The following is a 23119-nucleotide window of genomic DNA, read 5'->3' as shown; positions in this document are numbered from 1 at the left end:
GTATTCTGTGCATCTAGGAAAAATGGCAAATCCTGATTTTAATTTTGGAATTGCAAACGTATATAAACTAGCCCCACATTGCACTATATATGTTAGCATAGTGTGTGAATCCTTAACAAATTGTGCTCCATTTTGCAAATTACTTCAAAATGTTTTAAGTATGCTCAAATATAGTTACTAAGAAGTATTTGGATTTATAGGAAGTTCTAGCAGGGAACCAATAAAATGTTGCAATAGTTCAGAAATAACACAGTACACAGGAGCAATATTTCTCCAAAATGTAAAATCATCTATGTGCCTACAAAGAAACTGAGTACTAGATATACATAACCTAGACACCAAAAGCAAGCAAATATTTCTGCCACTGAAGGTAACGCCCCGATGAGTAAATGCTCTTACAGAATTCCACGTCAAGATCAAAACATCTTTATTAAGTCTGTACCAGCATGTGATTCTCATCACTGGTCATGCTCCAGTTTAGAGTCTATCAAAACAGTTCTGCAGCTAATAATAGGAGCTAAATGTAAGAGGCCAGCTCCCAGTGTGTGATCACTGATGCTCCACAAGGCCAGTGCCGCTCACTGTGAGAGGTGACAGCTCACCGTGCCCACCCTATGCTCACTGTGTCAAGGTGAATGCTCAGGGTGCTAGGAAGGTGCAAGTTACTTATTTTACCAGCTCAGACCTCACCAGTTGGGTGCATCCACAGGGTGACAGGTACTGTAAGGATGCCAGATTCCACACTACCACTGTATGAGAAGCATACATTGCTGATAGGTTCCACATTATCCATGTACATAAAACAATGTTCTGTCATGAACCACACTGTGGAGGTATGCAGAGCACCACTGTATTGCTACATGCAAAAGGCCCCGTATGTAAGCCAGAATCTCTAGTACCCACATGTTGTACCCATATGATATATATGGTTGAGTAAGAATCCATAATGCACGAGTATGTAAAGCATCGCTGCCATGCCAAAATCCACATTTCTTTGGTATTTAAAGCACCATTGTAATGTAAGCATGAACATTGCCCGTGGCTGGACAGCAATACTGCCATAACAGAATTCACCATTCCCCAGTATGTACAACAGTACCGTCATTACGGAAACCAGACTGCCCTAATTTGTAAAGCTCTATTTCTAAATAAGGCACCATTGCCACGATGCAACCAACTTTGACGTCCACCCTTTCCTCCTCTCATCTCTCCTTGTTCTCCTCCTCAGCTCTTCTTCCTTACCTGCCCTACAATGGGTGTCTGGTCTTGCAGCTGTATGGCCTTGGATATGGAGGGTCCATTCACTGATGATCACACCGATGCCACCTTCTCACTATTACACAGAATATGCAGCCAGCAGCCCAGGTGGCACGCCAAAGTCTAAAATCAAAAGATTGCCAAGAGTTGTGAGATCTAAAGCTGTTGAAGATTTTGGTAGTTTCATCCATTTTGAGACTGGCAACAGTGGCACCCTAGGATTTGCATCATTTAGGAGGCAGAAGTCATTGGTGTGGTTTATTTTCCAAAATGGAGGCTCCCAATAAACATTCACCTGTTCCAAGATGATGACCAATGAACTGTAATTCTGGCTCAGCTTTGGCATGGCAGTATTTAGGGAGGCTTCCTTTATCAGTCTATGCCTTGAAAAGAGCATCATTGGTGGGCCGTTCTCCTCCCGCCGGCTCAGTTCACTGTTGGCCATTGCCCTTCTCCTCCTCTCCAATATTATTTTGTTCTTTCACACCTTCCCATTCGCCTCTGTCTTCTTCAGTCCCTCAAGTCCTCTTCTTATGGCTTCGACTTTTCCCTTTGGCCTTGGCGCTTATTTCCCTAATTGTGCTGATTAGCTTTTTAACATCCCGGTCCATCTAATGAAACATCCTTGACTTTGTTTTCTCATTTGGGATGGTGAGTAAGATTGATCCTTATAACAGTTCATAAATGTGATATATTTTTCATGTTATTCATATATAACTTGTTTTCTATAGCTCCGAGGGGTGCCTCTAAATTGGCTCCAAATTACTAAAGTGTCAACTAGTTCAGTGACTAGGCTGTGAACCACAGACCACTGACAAGGACCTATGTGCCTCCCTTTGGCAACCTTATTCCCCTAGGATCTGTAGTGACATCTAGTAAAAGATCCCTCACGCACAGCTAACAGAAGGGCAGACCATCATCAGGACCAAATTGTCTCTTGAGGTCTTGACACCAGGCTTCTGATTGCCTTTGCACTGCTTGAGTTTTGTTCCAATAGGGAGGCTGAGCAAGCCACCTCCTCCATCCATGAATTGGTAATTGGAAGGGGCGTGTTTGAGCCGTTCCTTCAAAGTACCGATTCACATTGGAATGTACAAATGTTTTGTGACCGAAATGCGGTCGCAAAACATTCACACTTTGCCACCAACTCAAAGTTGTTATTAACCCATTCGTAAGTAGGAAGGGGGTCCCCTTGAGAATGGTTGAATAAATATTTTTTAAGAGCAGGTAGGGGTCCCACAGACCATTGCCTACTCTTAAAAAAAATGCAACTTTTCATTTTTTTTTTTAACGCATCCCCTTTTCCTTTAAAGAAAACACACTGCATTTTAAACAAAAAACGATTAGTTTATTTAAATGCAATCACAGACATGGTGGTTTGCTGACTCCAGCAGGCCAGCATCCGTGTGATAGCAGAGAATCCTAGTAGGTCACGAATAGTGACCTACCTCATTAATATTCATGGGGTATGTCTATTTGCGACCCACTACGAATCGCCGAATCGCCAATGGGACTGATATCACTTTTGTACGTTGGTAATAGTGATCACCAAAAAGCGATTGGCAAGAATTCCCTATTTGGTCATCTCTATTATCAATCTTCGTACATCTAGTCCTTAGTGCTTGGTTGTGCTGGTCACACTTGTGTTTTCAGTAGTGTTTTGGAGTGGTGACAGGAAAAATTATCCAGAACAATGAGAGATTTGCTCAACAAGGAGAGAGATATGCACTGCCACTGTGTTCTCATAAATCAACAAAGAAACTATTAAAAACAATAAATCCTGTGACTGAAAACTAGAAAAAAGGAGGTTCTGAGATCATTTTATTTTCCTCCAACTGCATAATTATGTTTTCCCCAAAGAGAACACCACATTCGTAGATTCAAGAATTGTGGGTGCTGAAACATAAGTCAGACTTTCTCCTTGCCTTGCCAGTAAATCTGCAAGGTTTTCCATGATCCAAAACTACTTGCAGTGGGTGTGAATGTCCACAAGCCTACGGGTTTGTAGAGGATTGCCTACTTTTGCAGGGGCGCACATCTAGAAATAACCAGAGGTTCACCCCCAAAACCTCAATTTACAAATGTGGAAATTCTCCCATGTTTGCTACATTTCTGTAGTCGGAAATATCAAGTGCAAAGGTAAAATTACACAATAGGGAGTTTGCTGCCCCAAATGTTCCACCACATACATACTTCCTGGTTACTCATCAGCACTGGACTCAGTCTTTGACTCGCATGCACTCCATCAGTGCTTTGGATTATCTGAACACATTAAGGGATAAACCAATGAACGCCTTCGGTGTTTAAAACAACCTCATACAAAATGGCATGGGGCTAGCTGTAGGGCAGAAAAGCAAAGTGGAGATACATCAGCGGGACGTACATGTAATTGAAAGAATCCCTGTCAGGGAACCAGAAAGGGTTCTCAGTCTGATGGACATAGACATGTTGGAGTTGATCACCACACTCTGGTGTCTACCTACTGGACTCAAGAAAAGATCATTTCCAATGCCACACTACGGGGGTCATTATGACTTCAGCGGACAGAAAAGCCCGTCTGCCGAATTCCCAACGGGTAGGTTGTCGCCAGTGTGGCCACCTCCCCGCCGGCCCCATTACGAGTTTCCCGCTGGCCCAGCAGGAAACGGCCCACCACATAGACGCTGGCTCATAATAGAGCCAGCGGCAATGCTGTAGCACGTAGGGTGCCCCAGCACCCGTCGCAAAGCAGACAGTGAACTTTGCGACGGGCTGGCCAGGGGCTGGCCAAGTGCATGGGAAGTGCAGGGGCTCTCTGCACCCCGTCTCCTCCAGTCATTTCATGGCGGTGCTACTGCCATGAAACCACTGGTGTAGAAAGGAGTCATAATCCCCAGGGCAGCGCTGCTTGAAGCGCTGCCTTGGCGGATTAGGACCGCCAACACCGCCACACTGTCCTGTGGAGGAAATGTGGCGATGCTGGCGGCCGACCGTGGCGCTACCGCGTGGTAGTAATGTGGCGGTCGGATCGCCGCATTGGCGGCAGTCCAACCGCCACCGCAACCCGGTCTTAAGACCACCAGGGTCGTAATGAGGGCCTATGTGTCTTGTGGGCACGCAACAACAAACGACCTGTGTACCCGGGGGAATGGCACTAATACAGGGCATGGCAAAAGGGTATACCCTGTACCCAGTGCCATCTAGGCACAGACCAGTATCGAGACCAAGGACACAGGTACAGTCAAATTTCAGGTAGCTATCACATTATGTCATTACGGACCACAAGTATAAGGGAAATCATTACAAGCCACAAGTATCAGTCAAAACTTTACATTACAGAAAGTTATGGTTGTCTACGTAAGCCAATTACCAATCAGTGGCACAAAATGAAAAGCTTTTAACATTCTGTGAGAAAACTTCTTCAATTGAAGGGGCATTGTGGTAATGATCAAAAAAGTGAAAAGGCACTGAAATGTCCCAGTTTCCCTGGATAGTGGAAACGGCTAGGTTGTAGACAGTTTACATGCCCGGAAGACAAAAATATCCTGCTTGCCTAATTATGCGGTAGCCTTCTATTTAGCTGTGTCGTTTTTTGTTGAAAAAGAGAGGGTTGGCTGAACTTCTTTTTTTCTATTTACCGGAATTCGCTGAACCAGCTCACAACCAACACTGACGATGTTTCTGTGAAAATGTGACAAACAAATTATTTCTTCAACTGATGTAGCTTTTTGTAAAAGAAATAGAGAACAAACTATGTACATAATACAAAAAACAGCTAAAAATCATTAGCTGAAATAGCTTGGAATATTGAGAGGCAATTAACGGAGGTCATTTAGGGCCAGGGGGAGGAGTCTGTTGACCTGAGGCCATGGCCTTTGTTCCTATGACAGAGAAACGATTGCCACTGAAGTGGGGAGTTCTGTGCCTTCCAGGGGCCACCTGTATAGTGAATCCACTGAAGGCACTGAAATTTAACAGATAGGCGTCAATCTGGGGGCATCAACCTGGCAAAGTTTTTTTGTTTTCAATAAACAAAATCACAAAGCAGGGTTTGTTTCTTGAAAAAAAAACTAATGACCCTGATGTGCAGGAAGTTTTCTCACTGTCCAGTTGGGTCACTGTTAGATTTTTCTGCACAGGATATCACCATGGCTCGCTGCATAGAAGTCCCGGGTAGGGAAATGTAGTGACAACTGTCCTATCTTAAAGTATGTGGGCTGGAGGATCACCACACATCACCTGATGACCTTGTCATGGTTGTGCCGTCAGAGGTTTCCAACATGGGAGCCATCTAAGATACTGCCATGGGAAACCCTGTAGTTCTTCCACCTCTAAATAGGGTGGGGAAAGGATGCGTTTGCAGGGTTGGGAGCAGCACCAATTTAAGATGCAGCTATCTCACCCAAATGTGAAAAGAGGGGTGGGGCTAAACCACAAGAGGTGGAAGGGGGGATGAGGAATTGAGTGCACTAACTGTGCATGTGTGTTTAGATGGCTTAAGACGGCCGGCCAAACACACATGCCTGGCCAAACACACAGCCGGGCTGGAGAAACTGCACAGGCCCCAGGGTTGTGTCTGAGCGTCAGTCCGATATGCTCAGACCAATTCTCATGCTGCTTTCATGCTAGCTTTAGCATGAAAGCAGCGCCAGGATTGCTGAAGAGCCTGTTCTGGTGTCCCACTGAATGCTGGGACACCAGAACAGGAAAGGAGGACGAGGGATGCGGTAGGAGATGACGGTGGCGACGAACTATAAGTCTTTTTTTTTTTTATTCATCCTCCCTCCCCTCCCCATGATATTTGCTGCTGCCGCCAATGATTGTAGATTAGGTAATCAGTTGAGCCAAATTTGGCATGGGCACGTTCCTGTTAATAGGTATGATGCTACTTCTGGTACAGGACAATGGACATGTGACCTCTCATCTGTGGAGTCCCCATCTTCCTCACGTTAGGGAACAACCCCTGCAATGAATTCCCTCATGTGTGACCAATACCTTTCCCTCATTTAGTTTACTAAATCCAGGGAGTGCCCTGACAGGAGGTCCAGAAGCTGGGCACTGCCAAGCAAATGAAAACTCTGAATGATAAAGGAACTCCTCCTCATTATGAGTTACTCAGTGACCGAATGCCAGCTTCTTCTTCAGCCACTGACTGAATACATCTACTGAATTTATTTTCTCCTTGTATTTGTAACAGAAGCACCCAGCGATTGTAGAGCACTCCAGCAAATCACATCTTGGGGTACCTGAGGCAACTATACTCACTATGGGCATCGAGGAAGCAGATAGGTTCACACAGACCTTCTTCAAATTCTCGCCTGTCTAAGGCACCACAACCCATAACAACAGCACCCCCACCCATCTTCACATACCTCAGGTCACATTGGATTGATGAACTATTGTTCACAATTGGAAATACTCGTACAATTATATCTCAAACTCAATTTCTCAATTAATTTCAACTTTATTTTGCAATATACGCAACCTGGCCTGTCCTGAGGAGGCCTACAGACTTGTGCCATTTAGGGCTGAAATGTTAATAGCTTCTGCCAGGACTGAATATATATATTTTATTTCTAATTTTAAAGTTTTAGTGACTTATTCCATTGATCTTCTTTAACAGACTCTGTTCCAGCCTGCAGCCCACTCTGTTGCAATTTTACACTTATATACATACTGTGTATACATGTCAATACAAGCATTTAATTTTGCTAACTTGGGTGCTTTTTTTAACTTGGGCCTTTGGTTATTGTTGTTTCTTGAAAAAGATCTTCACTTGGATTCATTTCCATCCTTTGAACCATTGGGATACTGAATTTATGATGAGTCAATGTAAACATGTGAATTTTGTATCTTGTGTCATATAATAATTGGCTTTGGTCTTTAAATGAATCCTTGGGAACCAATGTTCTCACAATTCTGCAGCCTAGGTGTATTATCTAGCCTTCATGTGTCGAGCCGCATATGGCTGGTGCAACAGAGGCACCGCCTCACCCATTGGCCCAATGAATATGGATAGACACATACTGGAATCCTGCATCAACATTCATCCCCTTTCACCCCTCCCCCCATGCTCCCTCTTCCAAAGCAGTTTCTGCATCCATGCTGAATAAGCTCCTGTATCTAAGGCAGCCACGTTTCATGGAGAAAAAAAGGAAACTGGTAGAGGTCTGCCATGCTACGAGGGCATGATGGACATATCACTTTAATAATATCTCTTGCATGCTGTGAGGCTTCTTCCAGAACATGGTGGACATTTGTGGGCTTTTTCTGTGCCGGACTTCCATGGTTGACATGGCGAACCTCGACCGAACTCAGGGCCTGGTTTAGAGTTTGGCGTTTTGGGTTACTCTGCCATGTACGTGACGGATATACCGTCATTTGTATTATGATTCCATTATAGCCTATGGAGATATGGCTATGGAGATACGGCGGACAGGAGATCCGTCACATTTCTGACGGGGTAACCAATTCGCCAAACTCTAAATTAGGCCCTAACATCGCTTGGAAAGCCACTGGAGGGAACACCCTACAATGCAGCACCTCTGAGGCTGCTGCAAGGATTTCACATTAAAAGCTCTGATGTTAAGAAAACCACATTCCCCTAATTGCTAAATGAGTTGGTATTACAGAGAGGGCGGCAGGTAGGATATCCACCAGTTCTTAGCAAAGTTCTTGTTACCTCTGTCCTCTAACTGAAGGCCTGTGTCTTTGATAGTGCAACCTTTTCACTAACCACATGTAAGGATTTGTGGCGCTTAGTCTAATTGCCCTGCATTCCAGCAACATACAAATATTGGCAAATACCTCAAGCTTTAAGAGCTCAGTTTACCATGGGGACAGCCTCACTCCTTCTGCTTATAATTCTGAAAGCAAGCATAAACTTTTTGAGGAATACCATGGTCCTTCGTCCCCCGTGGAGTCAGTCTCTAACAAAAGGGACACAAACAGGTCCCAAACCACTCACAGTGCCATCGTAATTGAGAAAGAATTCTTTAAAAAAAGGATCACTTTGAAGAAAGCTTTCAGACATACTCAGTATTAAAATCTCTAATGAGAGACTGTAAACAACAGCTGTAAACAGGAAACCTTTCAGGCGTCTGTGGTTTGGAACAGAAATGCACAATATACTTCAAGAATAATACAGGACTCCAGGATTTTCAGGCTGCTGTAAAGTGATATATTTTAAAGAGGCTAAATGATCACAGATCTTTTCACATAGTAAGGGTCTGCTGTGTGTGGCTATCGCTAGGAAGGCTCAACTAGCCTTCTAGCGCTGAGAGGCCTTCGGGTAGTCCGGCGCTTTATAAGTGCTATACAAAAATAAAATAAAAAACTATAAATACATGTGTCCCTTTTGTAAGGCTCCACTTCTCATGCTGAGAAACACAGTTATAAGAATGAATAAATACAGGATTCTATGTCCGTGTTGCGGGGACTACCATATTACATAGGCCTTATATCAATAACAGTGATAATAGAACCAGTAAGAATAACTAATGACACTGTGGCATGTTCCTGTGATAAAGACATAACTGAGCAACACACGTGTTTGATTTAAGAGCGGGTGGAAACGATTCTAACAAAACGCAGCTGATTCTTTATCCGCACAACCCACGGTTAGATCACCCTACTTAGAGTTCCTTCAATGTTGCTATCCTGATGAGGGAGTTTCTTGAAGATTTAGAGCCGGACCCAACAAAGTAGAGTGACATGCACACTTTTCTAATCAATAATTTTATCACAAATGTTCCAGTGATATTATCAATGATGTCACGAGTGATGTAATGTGTAAGGTAATTAACAAGATACGGTGCAGGGTCAAGTTATAGTTATTTGGGAAAACTATAACTGGTGAATTTTAGTGTTTTTTTACGTTTAAAACGTTACATTGCTATTGAAATACTCACCTTACTTGACCTTTTTTATTCAGTGAATTTCTAAGTTTTTTTTTTTAACAAGGCCGGTGTCAAAGCATTTTTAAATCTTCCGCCGAGTGACAGCAGACATGCCTTCCCTGCCAGCGCTTTTGCAAGCAGGAAAGGCATGTTTGCTCCCATTCAGCAGGAGATTTAAAAATGCTCCCGCAAGCAGGAGCAAACATTTGTTTCCAACCCATTAGTGCAGCCCTCCTCTACAAGCTTCTTCGGGCCCTCTAGAACCCTTCCCAGAAGCCTTTTTTGTTTTTTGTTTTTTAAAAGAGGAGGGGCGAACGGCCTCCATTCCTGAGGCACTTTGGGCCCCGTGGTCCCAATCCTCCAGGGCCAAAAGATATGGGGAGAACGGTATAATGGGGCTCCCCTACCTGAGCCACAAGGGTTCCCGTGGATGCCATCATCAATAGTGCCCCATCCCCTGGGGCCATTATTTAAATATGGAGGTGATGCATGACCCCCAGGCACCCTCTCAGAGCCTTTTTTAGGCCTCAAGGACCCCATCCCCTGAGCCACATGCCAGTAAAAAACAAACACTGGCAAAGCCAATAGGTCTTGCCTGTGCAAGAGATATTGGCTTTGCCAATGTGCTTTATCCATGTTGTACACCAGCATGGATGCTGTTCAGCGCAGAGAAGTGGCGCATAGTAGAGTGATGCAAGTAGAGTGCACAGAGAAGAGTGGCATAGAGTGGAGTGGTGTAGAGGTGAGTGATGCAGAGGGCAGTGGCACAGTCGAGTGGCATATAGTGCAGTGGCGTACAGTGCAGAGTAGAGTAGAGTTGAGTTGCATAGAGTGCAGTGGGATAGAGTGGTGCAGAGTAGAGTAGCATAGAGTGGTGCAGAGTAGAGTTCAGTGTCGTAGAGTGCAGTGGCACAGAGTGGAGTAGCCTAGAGTGGAGTAGTGCAGAGTAGAGTGGTGTAGAGTTCAGTGGCGGAGAGTGCAGTGTTGCAGAGTTGAGTGTAGTGGCATAAAGTGCAGCAACAGAGTTCAGTTGTGTAGAGTGCTATGGTGTAGAGTGCAGTGGTTTTGAGTACAGTGGCGTAGAGTGCAGTGGCATAGAGTGTAATGGCGCACAGTGGAGTAGAGTGACATAAAGTGCTGTGGCACAGAGTAAGTTGTTTCATAGTAGAGTGAAGTGGCATAGAGTGGTGTAGGGTACAGTGCAGTTGCACAGAGTGGCATAGAGTGTAATGGTGTAGAGAAAAGTGATGTAAAGTGCAATGATATAGAGTGCAGTGATGCAGAGTAGATAAGAGTGGAGTACTGGCGTAGTGATGCAGAGTAGATAAGAGTGGAGTACTGGCGTAGAGTGCAGGGGCACAGAGTTCAGTGTTACAGAGTAAAGTGCATAGGCGTAGAGTGCATTGGCATAGAGTGCAGTGCATAGAGTGCAGTGTTGCAGAGTGGCGTAGAGTACAGTGGCGTATAATACAGTGGCATGGAGTAGAGTTTTGCAGAGTAGATTGGGGTGGTCTAGGCTGGAGTGGTGTAGCGTGCAGTGGCGAAGAGTGCAGTGGTGTAGAGTAGAGTGGCAAAAAGTGCTTTGGCAGAGTAGAGTGCAGTAGTGTGGAGTTGTGCAGAGTGGAGTGGCATAGAGCAGAGTACGCATGGTGTGGCAGCACACTGCCATCACAGACAACAGATTTTCAATTGCTGCTTCTGCCTGCTCCCACCGGGTGGAAGCAATATGTGTTTCCCTGCCCACAGGAGCGCAGGCAGGGAAACAAAAGACTGCCTGCAACCAGTGGGAGTATTTTTAAATCTCCCACCGAGTGAGAACAGACATGCCTTCTCTGCCAGCGAGTTGCAAGGAAAGGCATGTTCATTAACAGCCAGCGGGAAACTTAAAAGGTGCCAAGAGGAAGCAAACATATGTGTCCTGGAGTGGGAGGGGGGTGGGTTCCACCTGACACAGTAACTGATCTGGGGAATAGGGCTGGTCGAGGCCTTAAGAGTATCAGGAAGGTGGGCAGTGCAGCTTCACCCCCTTTTAAAGTTGTGTTCGTCCCCAAGGGATGGGGTCTCTGGGGCCTTTTAAGTCTTGGGGAGGGGGCCTCTTCCCCTTTTAATATGAAATTTAGCCTGAAGGGTCTGGAAGAGGGGCCAGGTGCATCCTCCCCTAATGAAATGTTTTGCACTCCCCCAGGGCCCTGGCCTTCAACTTTATGTCTTTTTTTTTTACTTTTTCCCTTGGACTCGCATCAAAGTCCCTAGTCCTAAAATGTCTGCCACCGCATCCTTGTTGAGGTGGTGGCAGTCAATCAGATTACAGCATGAGATCTATGGGCTCTGCGGATTCTCCACAGCGTGATTGATACAAAGTTATTGAGCATTAATTGCTCAAAAAGTACAGAACCGATTTACACCAAACCACAAGGCTCACTCTTTCTGGGTCAAGATCTATCTTTTTGCAAAATTTGGTGTGAATCTGTTTAGCGGTTTGGACTGTAGCTGTGTCTATAGTTCCTATTGAGAAATTAATGGAAAAAATGTGTTTTGGGCCCTCTTTCTCGCCCCCCGTCCCCGCTTCGCGGATCACCCCGAAACGTTCCATGCGCAAACTAGTAAAAAAGTAGCACTTTTTGTGGAAAGTGTTAAGGAAGATTCATCAAATGGCACCAAAGTTAGTAGCAACACAATAAATTAGATAGATAGATAGAGAGATAGATAGATAGATAGATTCATTCAAAATGTACACAAATTTGAATCCACTCCATACATTTCAGGGTGGAATCCTCACCCCTGAACCAGATTATACTCTTCAACCTGTTGTTAAAGCAAAATTGCACCATTTAAACAATTACTCTTTTTTAACTCCAACCTTTAAAAAAAAAGAGTAAATGATTAAATAGTGTATCTTTGTGGATATAATTTGCAGTCTTAAGGTAAATGTTGAAGGCTACTGGAATATGCATGCAAATTTGGTACGAGAAAACATATACACCCCCATATTTACAGGGGATGTAGGGCAAAGACCTTCTCCACGTGGAAAAATATTTGAAAAAGGTAGAAAATTTTAAAATATGCGCAAAACACTCCTTGAGTGTGTCTACATGGAGGACAAGCCTCACTAGTAAGTGTAATGTAGTAGGCATGTGTATGGTAATATACAATTTCCCTGCTTACTCCTAGAACTTTGTGTGAATCACCCAAAGAAGCATAAATCAAGAAATCATGTTATGAACACATGTGTGCATTATTTCTGAATCTGGCCCACAGAATTTATTGTTAACACCAAAAAAAACAGCCCACTATGCTGAATCAGTGAGTGTACTCAAGATGTGTGCTATGTATGTACGTAGAGATTACCTGTAAACATACTGCACAGGAGTGCTGCTGTCGTAACACGCATTTTAGGAGTGATGTGTACTGACGCCAAGTTATTAGAAGACCAGGATAACTTTTTAACTATTTCAGCACTGTGAGAACCTATCCCAATCTTTCTGCTGGGGGGGTGGTTTAATTCTGGCCAGGGTCAAATCGGTGCCTGATCATGAGCTGAAACATACAGATGTCCTTGATTGACCTAGAATCATGTACAGCAGCGGCTGTGATAGATGCTGATGAGCCCCTATTGCTATTTACGACCTTCTTTTTAGTTGAATTTTTATGTGCTATTAGTGCTTGTTTTACGAGTCGACTAAGGGGGTCATTACGACCCTGGCGGCCACCGGTAAGTTGGCGGTGACACCGCCACCAGGCTGGCGGTGTTCCGCCAGCAATTATGACCATGGCGGAAAAGCCACGGCCATACCGCCGGCCCCTCCACTTTCCCGCCAGGATTCCGCCTGGCGGTCATAATCCCCAGGGCAGCGGTGCATGCACCGCTGCCCTGGGGATTATAAGTCCCCGACCGCCAGCCTGTCCGTGGCGGTACACACCGCCATTGAAAGGCTGGCGGTAAGGGGACTTGGGGTGCCCCTGGGGGCCCCTGCACTTGGCATGGGCCCCCAGGCATAGCCCTGTCGCGCCTTTCACTGCCCGAATTTTGGGCAGTGAAATGCGCGACGAGTGCTACTGCACCCGCTGCACATCAGCATTGCCGCCGGCTCTATTATGAGCCGGCAGCATTGTTGATGAGACATTTCCGCTGGGCCAGCGGATGGTAACACTGTTACCGTCCGCTGGCCCAGCGGAAATGTCATAATAGGGAGCCAGGAATACCGCCGGCAATGGCGGTATTCTGTCTCCCGTGGCCTCACCGCTGAGGTCGTAATGACCCCCTAAATTTCTTAAGGATGCTATGTTACTACATATGGAGTATAATATAAGACTTTAAACACCCAAGCACTGTTTTTGCCTAAGGAAATTCGAATCCTACTGCATTTCAGTACTATGTACGAATATGGATGGCTTTGACATTTTACATTGAGCTGGGTGGTCAGTTATCTATCATCGGGTCTGTGCAGATTGCTTTCTCGTTTTCAATATTTTTTTTATTTCAGAAAAGGAAAACAACAAAGGGACAAATTCCATGCAAACTCAAATCCTCCACGCCATCATAAGCACTGTGGCGAGAATCCCCACAATCCCTCTTTCCTCCTGCCCAAATTAAGACCAATCTACGACCACAGTTCGGCGCCAGGCTGCACAATCTCCAAACTAGGACCAGAAACCAGTTGTATTACTCAAGAGGCCTGTCCCCACTGTGCCCCATTGTGACATCATGTCTGTGGTAACCCACTAAGCTTGCGGTGTCATCGCTCACGTCAGATCTTTAAAATACATGGCAAAGAATTGCAAAAGCTGGTCTCCAATATTAAGTAATTCGGGCTTTGACCATATAAGTGAATGTGATATATTCAACAGCACCAACACATTCCACAGTCTGTGAAACCCATTTACTACCAGATCACAAGATCCTCTCACATTTGCTCGCTTCAACCCTGGCATCTACATTAGGATCGCAGTAGCTGGGTCTGGTGGGACCCCCCTGCCCGCATCTCCATCAGTATCAGCCAGTGCTGCTCCCCAAAAGCTCTGCAGGTTTGGGATAGTGCTCCTATTTTCACAACCTCTCTAACGATTCTTTGACCTCTTACTATCAGTAATGTGTGGGTGCGACAAAGTAACATTCCTCCTTTATACCAAAATTAATCTTTAATTCCTGGACATGTTTGGCCCCTTACAGGCTCTCTGTATAATCTCTTCCAAATCAGCATCCAGCAGCTGTAAATCTAGATGCATCTCCTAGGCCAGATGGAAGCATCATATTCTTGAAGCTTGAGTCTCAAATCCAATGTTATGTATTTTAGATATCATATGTTGATCCTCCACATGGAGAGGCTTCTCTAAGGTTGAGAAGTTCTTAACAATTCTCCAGAGATCGCACAAGGGAGCACGCATCAGAACCTTTCTCTCTACTCCTAAAATATCTCTCCATTTGAAAAATTAGTTTGCACTGGACTTTAAAAAAACACATCTCCTAACCACTCATCTGCCTTCCTTCCAGCTGTGCCATGTCCCTTTATCGATACCCGCGTAAATATTCTTTGTTCCTGATCACAGCGTGGATGGCCTGGGAAACTGGATAAGCCCTTCTTGCACCCTATGTAACCCCAAATGCACAGTGGTGCTCGTGGTCGAGGAGCTATAGAGGTTTTTGGTTTTGACACCATTGAGCAACCTATGATCTCCCATGACAAGCACTCCACCAAGGGTGATCTCTTCCTGGACCACTTCATCAAATAACTCAGTTGAGAGGCCTGGGAATGTGCTGTAAAACATAGGATGCCTCAAAACCCTCTTCTTGCTGGTGCAACACACTGTATCACAACCTCACTCTAGAGATTCCCCACCCTACAAACTTAGAACATAGCCCCTGGATTTGAAAGCAAGACAGGCAGTATTTTTAGGAGAAGCAACAGAGTAGTACTATTGTCTTCACTTTCAAAATCATAACCACCAAGGTGAGGGGGAATCTGTGCCATTTTGTAAGGCATAAACTGTTTTTCTTGATAAAGGCCAAACTGTGGGTACCAAACAGGTCTTAATTTGTAAATAAAAACGTGCTGGTGCTCAAAGCCCTTCTCTTAAACACGCGGCTGCTGCAATGAAATGTGTGAACACGGAATACTGAGACAGCTTAATCCTGAAGCCATCCCGGGCCTCTTTAATCCATTTAAAACCACTCCCTGCCCCTTCAGCTCACTCTTGCAGCTTTCTGCTTTCCCTCATTGTGACGCTATTTCGATTTTCTCTTCCTCCGTCTATCCCAAACGTGTCTTTTGCTCGCTGCAAATGCTTGAGGCAGAAGACTAAGCCCCGGCCCTCAAAAATAAGTGCCAGTGCTCAGCACCGGAAACAACAAGCACAAATTAAGCACTGGTACCAAACCGTTCACAATGGTAGAAGTCAAGTATATTTCTAGGAATGAGATGGATGGGTTAGACCAAGTGAATGGTGAGCACATTCCGTGGACTGTTGGGAACTTTCTAAGCACCTTATCTGTGTAAAGTATACAAAAAGTGATGGATGGAATGCTTGAATTAATCTAAACCACTGGTAATTCCTCAGGGACACATTCTAGTCCATTGAGTGGAATCAGGGGGATCCCTGTATAAGTCACAGGGATCCGTCTAAGGCGATCTCAGTATCTTCAGAATGAATCACCATAAGGACTAAGTGCACCCAAAAGTGGGCAGGTCAGTATATGAGGGGAGTTTCAAGGGGAAATGCTACAATTATCTATTAGGAAATTAACTGAGTTTTATTAGAATTCCCTGGCATAAGGTTAAAAGTATTGAAAATGGGGGCATGTGGGGGATGCCATTTGGTCCTCTCATCCATTCATCAACATGTTTCAGACACTTCATTAGAGCCCCATTTGGGGTCTGTGACTTTCATCATGAGCTAGGTTCCCTATTATCAAACCACATACCCTGCCACTAGAAAACTCTTAGATTATGAGGAGTGTACGATAAGTGCAAAAATACACAAAAAAGTATATTTTTATGGGTTACACTTGTGGTTACATTAAACCAATGTTGAATATTTTAGCACTTTTACAAGATTGTGGATGGCTCTTCGAGTGGTAAATACATAATAAAAACAGATTTTAAACGTGCACAAAAGCATGTTTTAAAAACAAAGAATTCCGGCCACAAATGGCAGCTGATGCGCCCTCCCAAAAAACCTATTATGGTCATTTTTTTGTATAGGACTGCAACAGGAGGGGTGGGGTGCACATTGGTGGTGGGATGGGGGAACAGGGTTGGGGGCAAGGATAGGTGATAAGTGATAGAAGGCACTTTACGATCCAGAGATATAGGTAGAGACACGGACAGTTATAACTATTTGTATTAAGCCTTTCCTACAGTGCTTCCGTTTCTATGCTACAATTAGTTTTGGCTAAAGGCTTAGTTATTGTCACGTTTTAAATACTCCTGCTGATGTACATTGCATGAATAATGTTATTGTCTGGATGAGCAATACATTTAACCTGAATTTAAACATATATTTTAGTGTTCCTGAACATCTCTGCATTTATTTACATTTGGAATTATGGGTGTATATATGTCAGAGATGTGCATCAGTGTTTTGTCTCTGTGTGGCTACCAGTTTAATTTGTAATGTATGATATATTCATTGCATGTTCCTGTTTTGCTTAATGTATTTCTGTTTAAATGTATTCTACATAGTCAGAGCCAGAATGGGAACCCAGAGTACTTCTGGCAAATTTTGTCAGACGAGCCCCCATAGGGTGCATAGCATGCGAGCCAGCCTGACCACTACAATGGGGCTTGAGGGGTCCCACCCACCCAAGAACATTTGGGGGGAAATGGCAAAAACTGTGCATTCTACAATGCGTTTTTCATTATATATTCAACTGTATTTGTTTTTTAAGCATAGTAAATGGTGACCTCACAGTGCACCAGGGTACAGCAATTTTTATTGGGGCTCTTAAATGATTACCTCACATCACCCTCTAACAGTGCCTCTCCTCTCTCTATATTTCCTCTCTCACGTGCATTTCATTTGTTTTATAGCACCTCTCTTAACAGCGTAGGGTGTTGAAGCACTTTACATAACACACACATACAGAGTTAATAAATCATACATGTGTAAATCAGTGTATAGAAAATGTTACATAAAACAAAGGGGACTAGAAGATGTAGGATTAACATGGCATCCATACTGGCAGGCATTTATTGAGAGTGCTTGGTCTGGGGAAGCATAACCTCGGGATTCACAAAGTAACACAGTAATTAGGGTTAACTTACTAATAATTTATTTCTACCCAAACAACCCCTTTTTTGCAAAATTAGTATAATCAAAGAGTGGTAAAAAACAAAACTTTCTAACCTGTACCATGCAGTTTGCGTGCAGCTCTTTACATGCAGTTCATAGCTCACTCTGCGAGATTATGATTGTAACTTGTGAACTGCACAATAACAAAAGGAGCTCTGTGACAAGTATCCCACTGAGTTATGCACATAAAATACTGTTCTGTGATCTGCATAGTACACTTTCTTTGCAGAAGGCATATTAACCCTCTGCTTAGATGAGTCAAAACCACGAGGACAAAACCATAATCCCTCTCTAGCAAGAACATTCATTACCAGAGTTATCTTGACACTTTTATTGTTGCCACACTTTTAATTTCCAACTCTTCCTCTCTCAGGCAAAACAACTGATGCAGATACCATTTCTGAGATAAGTGTATCCATTGCCATAGGTCCACTCTCAGATCACCATGCCTTTCTTCTAGGTCCCAACTATCCTGCAAATGTGCTGGAGCGGGACCTTCTGTGTAAACTGAACGGTATTATTCTCCATACCATTGCTTTTGTTGATCTGAATGTGCCTAATGAAAATACTGTTTCAGCTGTGCCATACAAAAATGTTTATTTGTTTCACACCTATGCTATGAATACCCCACTTCAAGCCATGTCTGTGAATTGTGACCAAGCCCCGTCCTCCTTACGTTTTCAGTGTGATAGCAACATAGGTCACTAACGAGCCTAATGAAGAAATTCCCTTGCATAGCTCAGTATCCTGTGCATCCTGAATCCACTGAATTACTGCTGCTCCGTTAGGCACAATGTAAGCACCAACTTCCCATCTTGCTATCCAAAAGCCTGATAAATACACCTACTGATAGGTGTAAGACCTATGTACCATACTGCTGCTGTCTTGTAGAGCTTTCCTGTGATGTCATCATCTCTACTGCCATACATTCTAGAAAAAGCCTTCTGGTTCACAGTTGTTGATATCTGAACATCAAACTGCTTTTCGATTTTTTTTACTGCAAGTTGATACTCATCAATGTCATCTGCTTCACTGTCCGGTAATTCGTATGGTGGTTAAGTGTTCATAAACGAATTGGCCTTCAAACCCTAAATTGTGTTCTAATAAAAATATTTTCCTCTCTGGGCAATATCTATTACCACCTATAGTTCCTAAATATTTAGTGAAAGCCCTATGCCAACTTCTCCAAGGTATTGGTGATTCTCCAGGTGTTTGTAAAAACTGTGCCGGAGCGCTGACACTCTGCATAATGACTATGATAACGTGTCATAGTAGTATGTAAAAATAAATACGTTTCCCTATATCTGCTCACTGATTGAGCTAAGCGAGGGCATAAAGCTTCTACTGGGGAGTGACAATTTAGTCTACTCAATGTTCGATATCTAGGTCACAATATCTCAAGTGGAAAAACACATCTATCTGCACTGAAGTTATCCATAAGCTACCCTGACCAACAACCTTCTCCAGGTACACACTCTTTAGGGGATGGCAGGCTACTGCATACAGTGAATTTTTGGATCTGTTAGTGTGATTTTATTAAAAGAGACACCCTTGAACCAGTGCCCTGATCCAAGGAGGTGGAACAAGTCTCTATGGGACATGCTTATAAGCCACTAGCGGCACCTTGTGCTGCCCTAGCGTCATTTATTTTTACGTTAAGGTGGCGTTAAGGAGGCCTTTCTCCCGCACCGTATTTACAAAGTGGAACAATGCTTGCATTGTGCCATTTTGTAAACCCTTGCACTATATTATGCCTGCGCCAGGCATAATGTATGCAAGGTGGGTGTTCCGATGCAGGGAGGCCCGAAAAAATGGCGCAGTGAAAGTTACATTTCACTGCGCCATTTTTTCAGTCATTTTTAACTCCCTCTCAAAGCAGGCATCAAAATTACACACCCATTTAATCAATGGGACTCCATGTGCTTTGGTGCACTAGTCAAATTCGTTTGATCATTACGTAGCTGTGTCAGAAGGGGACAGGCGGAGGATTGGAAGAAGAAGTAAATCACTTGGATTCCACTGCCAACCACCAGAACAAACGTGCAAATTGCAAAAGTGACAGATTTTTGGATCAGTACAAGCAAGAGCTGGACTTTTCTTTGTGTTGGCTGGGCTGCCTAATGCCCTCTCACTCCAACCGGGTGCCAACGATCCCAGTTTGACTATGAGGAACAATGCAATGACTTGCACATGCAACTTTATTTTTAAAAGCCCTTGCCCAACAAACTGATTTTGCTCCCTGCTTGCATCTACTGCTCAAGGATTGGTTGGAAAATGAATTCTTGTATATCACTGAATTGCATAAGAATAACACTTAACTACCAAAACAATGTTAGTTAGGTCGCTGCGCAGCCTGGCTAGAGAAAAAAACGTTTATGGGGCTGGCTGCTTCATTTTGTACGTGTGAGCACCTCACATGCATGTGCCTACAAAATGCCATAGCCACTTTTTTTGTTTCAGTTACGGATCCAAGGCAGATCTGTAAATAAAAAATAAAACACACAAAAGTGTTTTTAAAGGTTTTTAAAAGTGAGAGACGAATCAACGGGAGCAGAAGCAACAAGGGCAAAGGAACACGTGGGAGGGTGTGGGGACATACAAGCAACGTGGGAGAGGACTGCGAACACCAAAATAAAACAGAGATAGTGGGGGCCCTGGAAGCAACACGTGGAGGGAAGGGGGTGGGAAAGAAACACAGGGGACGTCATGGGATGGATGCAATACAGAGAATCACACAGGTGAGCGAAATAGTGACAGGGCCGGGAGAAGAAAACAGGGGCAGGCAGCAGCACGGGGTGGAGAAGTACATGAGGGAAGAGACTAGCAAACACATGCACTCTCTGTGAATGCTTACACTAAAAGAAAATAGTAGTTCCATAACATCGATCACAAACACCAGGCAAACACACACATGGTAAAGAGGCAATGCTCCATGGAAAGGAGAAACACAAGGCTGACACAAATAAGAAGCAGGCAAATGAGAGTGACAAGCAAAGCCAACCAAGGGTAAGCAATGGGCGGGCTCTAAGCCACTCTATGTTCATGGTAAACCACAATATGCCTCACAACAGACAACATGTTCTGTCTAGTGGTTCAACCTAAAACTTATGTATATAACTTTGAATTCCTCTCAGCCAGCGGTAGTTGTTCTGAATTGCATATCAGTACATCATTCTTTTGACCCCCTACGGCACTCCAGAAACAGAAGAGCCACCTGCAATTTACACATGATCCTGCTCGAAGAGGACAAGTCCGGCTTGAACTGATAGGCCAGGTTCACTCTAGATGGGAACACAAGCAACCCCAGACTGCTTTCAACCCACTTGGGACTAATTGAGCTGCTGGTTAAGTCCTAGGGCACAGTATGGGCAAGGGCCCTATATCGTGGCATTCCAGTCGCTCCAAGGGCTTCTCACTTGGAAAAACAAAAAAAGTGCCCAGCTGAATGTTTGAATTATTCTCACAGTCTCATAAAGACAACTGTGCCATAAAACTGAAGCTTCCCTTGAGGAGGCCAAAAGGCCATACCCGGTCTGGGGCTGTTTATGTTCGCATGTAAATGAATATAGTCCCTGCAGAAGTATGTTTGCAATTCATAAAACACATCCTTGAATCTGGTACCCCAATGCATCATTCCCTCCTTCTGAGGTCAAAAACATGAATACCACCCCTTTGGACAATCAAATGAGGCTGAAATCCTGGGCTAGTAATTGGGCAAAAACATGAATCGGAAATACTCGAGTAGTAGTCTATGTATGGAAGCCAACTTTATTGGCAAGGTTGGATAAAGCCTTTACTCATTGATGGGCCCTGGGGGAGCCTCGCCCTGCAAGCTGCTACTCGCGACACCGCCCACCGGGGTGACTGGTGCAAGTGAAGTGACCTCTGAGCTCGTGTCAGGATGGGTGAAGGTAGGTCGTGATTTAGGGAGTTTATATTTGGACCTTATTTCAAGGGGAAGCCTCTTTGGCTGACCCTCGATCCAGTGGATGGTGGTGTAGGTGGGCCTTCGAAAGTTTTGTGGGGGATGTAAAACAGTTTGTGATCCATCCACCCATCCGGCCCGAGAGGGCGGTGGTGCAGGAAATGCATTTCAAAGTCTTTGGTTGTTGGGATGGGTGCGCTTTGGGTAGGTTGCCACAGTAGGACAGGCGCGGTTTTATTGCCTAGAGGCAGTAGCTGAGGGGGGTGGTGAGTCACGAGTGGGGGTGTCCACCCCTTGGGGTGGGAAGCACAGAGCTGGCACTGGGGGACAACCCCGGGGACTGTTGCAAATGGTTAAGCATGAGAGAGCATTGGGACATGCTTGGGTGAGGGAGCTGTAGCAAGAATGGACATGAGCTGTGAAAGGGGAAACATAAAAGAGCTGTGTGTGAGCTGTGCGTTGGCATTAGCACGGAACCTTAAGGGAGAGGGGGTGAGTAGGTTTGTTACCATGTATTAGGCTTGGGGCTTTTCATACATGTATTACGTTTAATGAGGTTGATTTACTGCAGACCTGCCCTAATTAAGTGGCCTTTTTCACAATATGGTGGTCTGTGGTGAACGTGTAATCAGGTACGATTATGTTTCGAACATTCTGCATACAAACATGTCTCATTAATCAATATCTCGAATTTCAGGCACTTGCAATGACAGCGTGTAGACGTTAGCCTGGATCAAAATTTAAAATAATGTTCCAAACCGCAGCTCACAAATAAACGGATTTGAAGAGTCCGGACTCTATATTATATGAATTCCAATGCAAAAAATACCCTTTCCGGACCGTGAAACAGTGCATTCGGTCCAATGCACTTTAACGTAACGCTTAAGTAGCCTCAAGATTTTATTATCATTAAAGCTCTGAGGGATGGACATCTCTTCCGATAAGAATATATTTGCAGTTACCAGTGAGAGCGAACGTCAAAAACACTGCTAAATAGCGCCCTGCAGGTCTCTCGGAACTATCGAGCTGGTTCTACGTAGAATACAACTCCCCCAAGAAAGCATCTCTCCGGAGGTTTGGGGTCTCCAGGGAGGTCCCGAAGTTTTCTCCAGGCTGACCCGGGCGTGGGAGAGCCTGGGAGGAAACTTCTTCCTGACACACAGCAGTGAGCTCGGCTGCTGTTGGTGCTCGAACCCCTTGTCCACCCCGCGATGCTTCCTTCCCGCTCCTTCATCCACGTCGCAACCTGTCCTCAGGGCGCGCTATCCCCAGCGGTACTCACCCCGACCCGGGCTGGGATGGGCAGGGATCCTCCCGTACGCTGCGCAGTAGCCTTGGATACCCTGGACGCATCCGCTTGTTGCTGATCTCGGGAGGAGTTTGGCCTCCAGCCCAGGGTCGAGAGGATGCGCCAGGGAACCAATGTCATGCTTCGGGGTGTGGCTGGGCACCTAGCACCACAGCGCATGCGCCGCCTCCCTCCAGCATCTGTAAGCAGAACAGATGCAGAAGCTGCAAATGCAAGTTTTAGAGCGACCCTCATTTGACCTCAACTTTTATTAGAAACAATTGCACTTTTTCTACTGTCATAGGCTACAATATTTACCAAGTCCAGTGTATTTGAGTTATTGTGAAGTTATGGGTGGACTAACATAACTTCTCCATGACAATTCTGACAGGTTGAAAGTGTTAGAAAAAACAAAATAAACACCGCCCACGACTGTTGCTCAGGACTTTGAGTCGCTCCGTTATTAAACACTGAACTTGAAAC

The 23119-nt window shown here is 44.6% G+C and overlaps 1 protein-coding gene across 2 annotated transcripts in view; it reads right to left on the bottom strand.

The window, feature by feature from the left end:
• PAQR8 (progestin and adipoQ receptor family member 8) overlaps positions 1-22734 on the bottom strand; it is a 163658-nt gene extending 140924 nt beyond the window's left edge. For both annotated transcript variants that reach the window (XM_069236141.1, XM_069236140.1), the window contains exon 1: positions 22631-22734. The gene's annotated coding sequence lies outside the window, so the exon portion shown is untranslated. The remainder of the gene's footprint in view (positions 1-22630) is intronic.
• Between the last annotated feature and the right edge of the window lie 385 nt (positions 22735-23119).

Source organism: Pleurodeles waltl, chromosome 5 (assembly GCF_031143425.1).
Source record: "Pleurodeles waltl isolate 20211129_DDA chromosome 5, aPleWal1.hap1.20221129, whole genome shotgun sequence".
Classification (NCBI taxonomy): Eukaryota; Metazoa; Chordata; class Amphibia; order Caudata; family Salamandridae; genus Pleurodeles; species Pleurodeles waltl.
The sequence above is the reverse complement of the archived record's forward strand: the minus strand, read 5'-3'. Positions and strand labels throughout refer to the sequence as shown.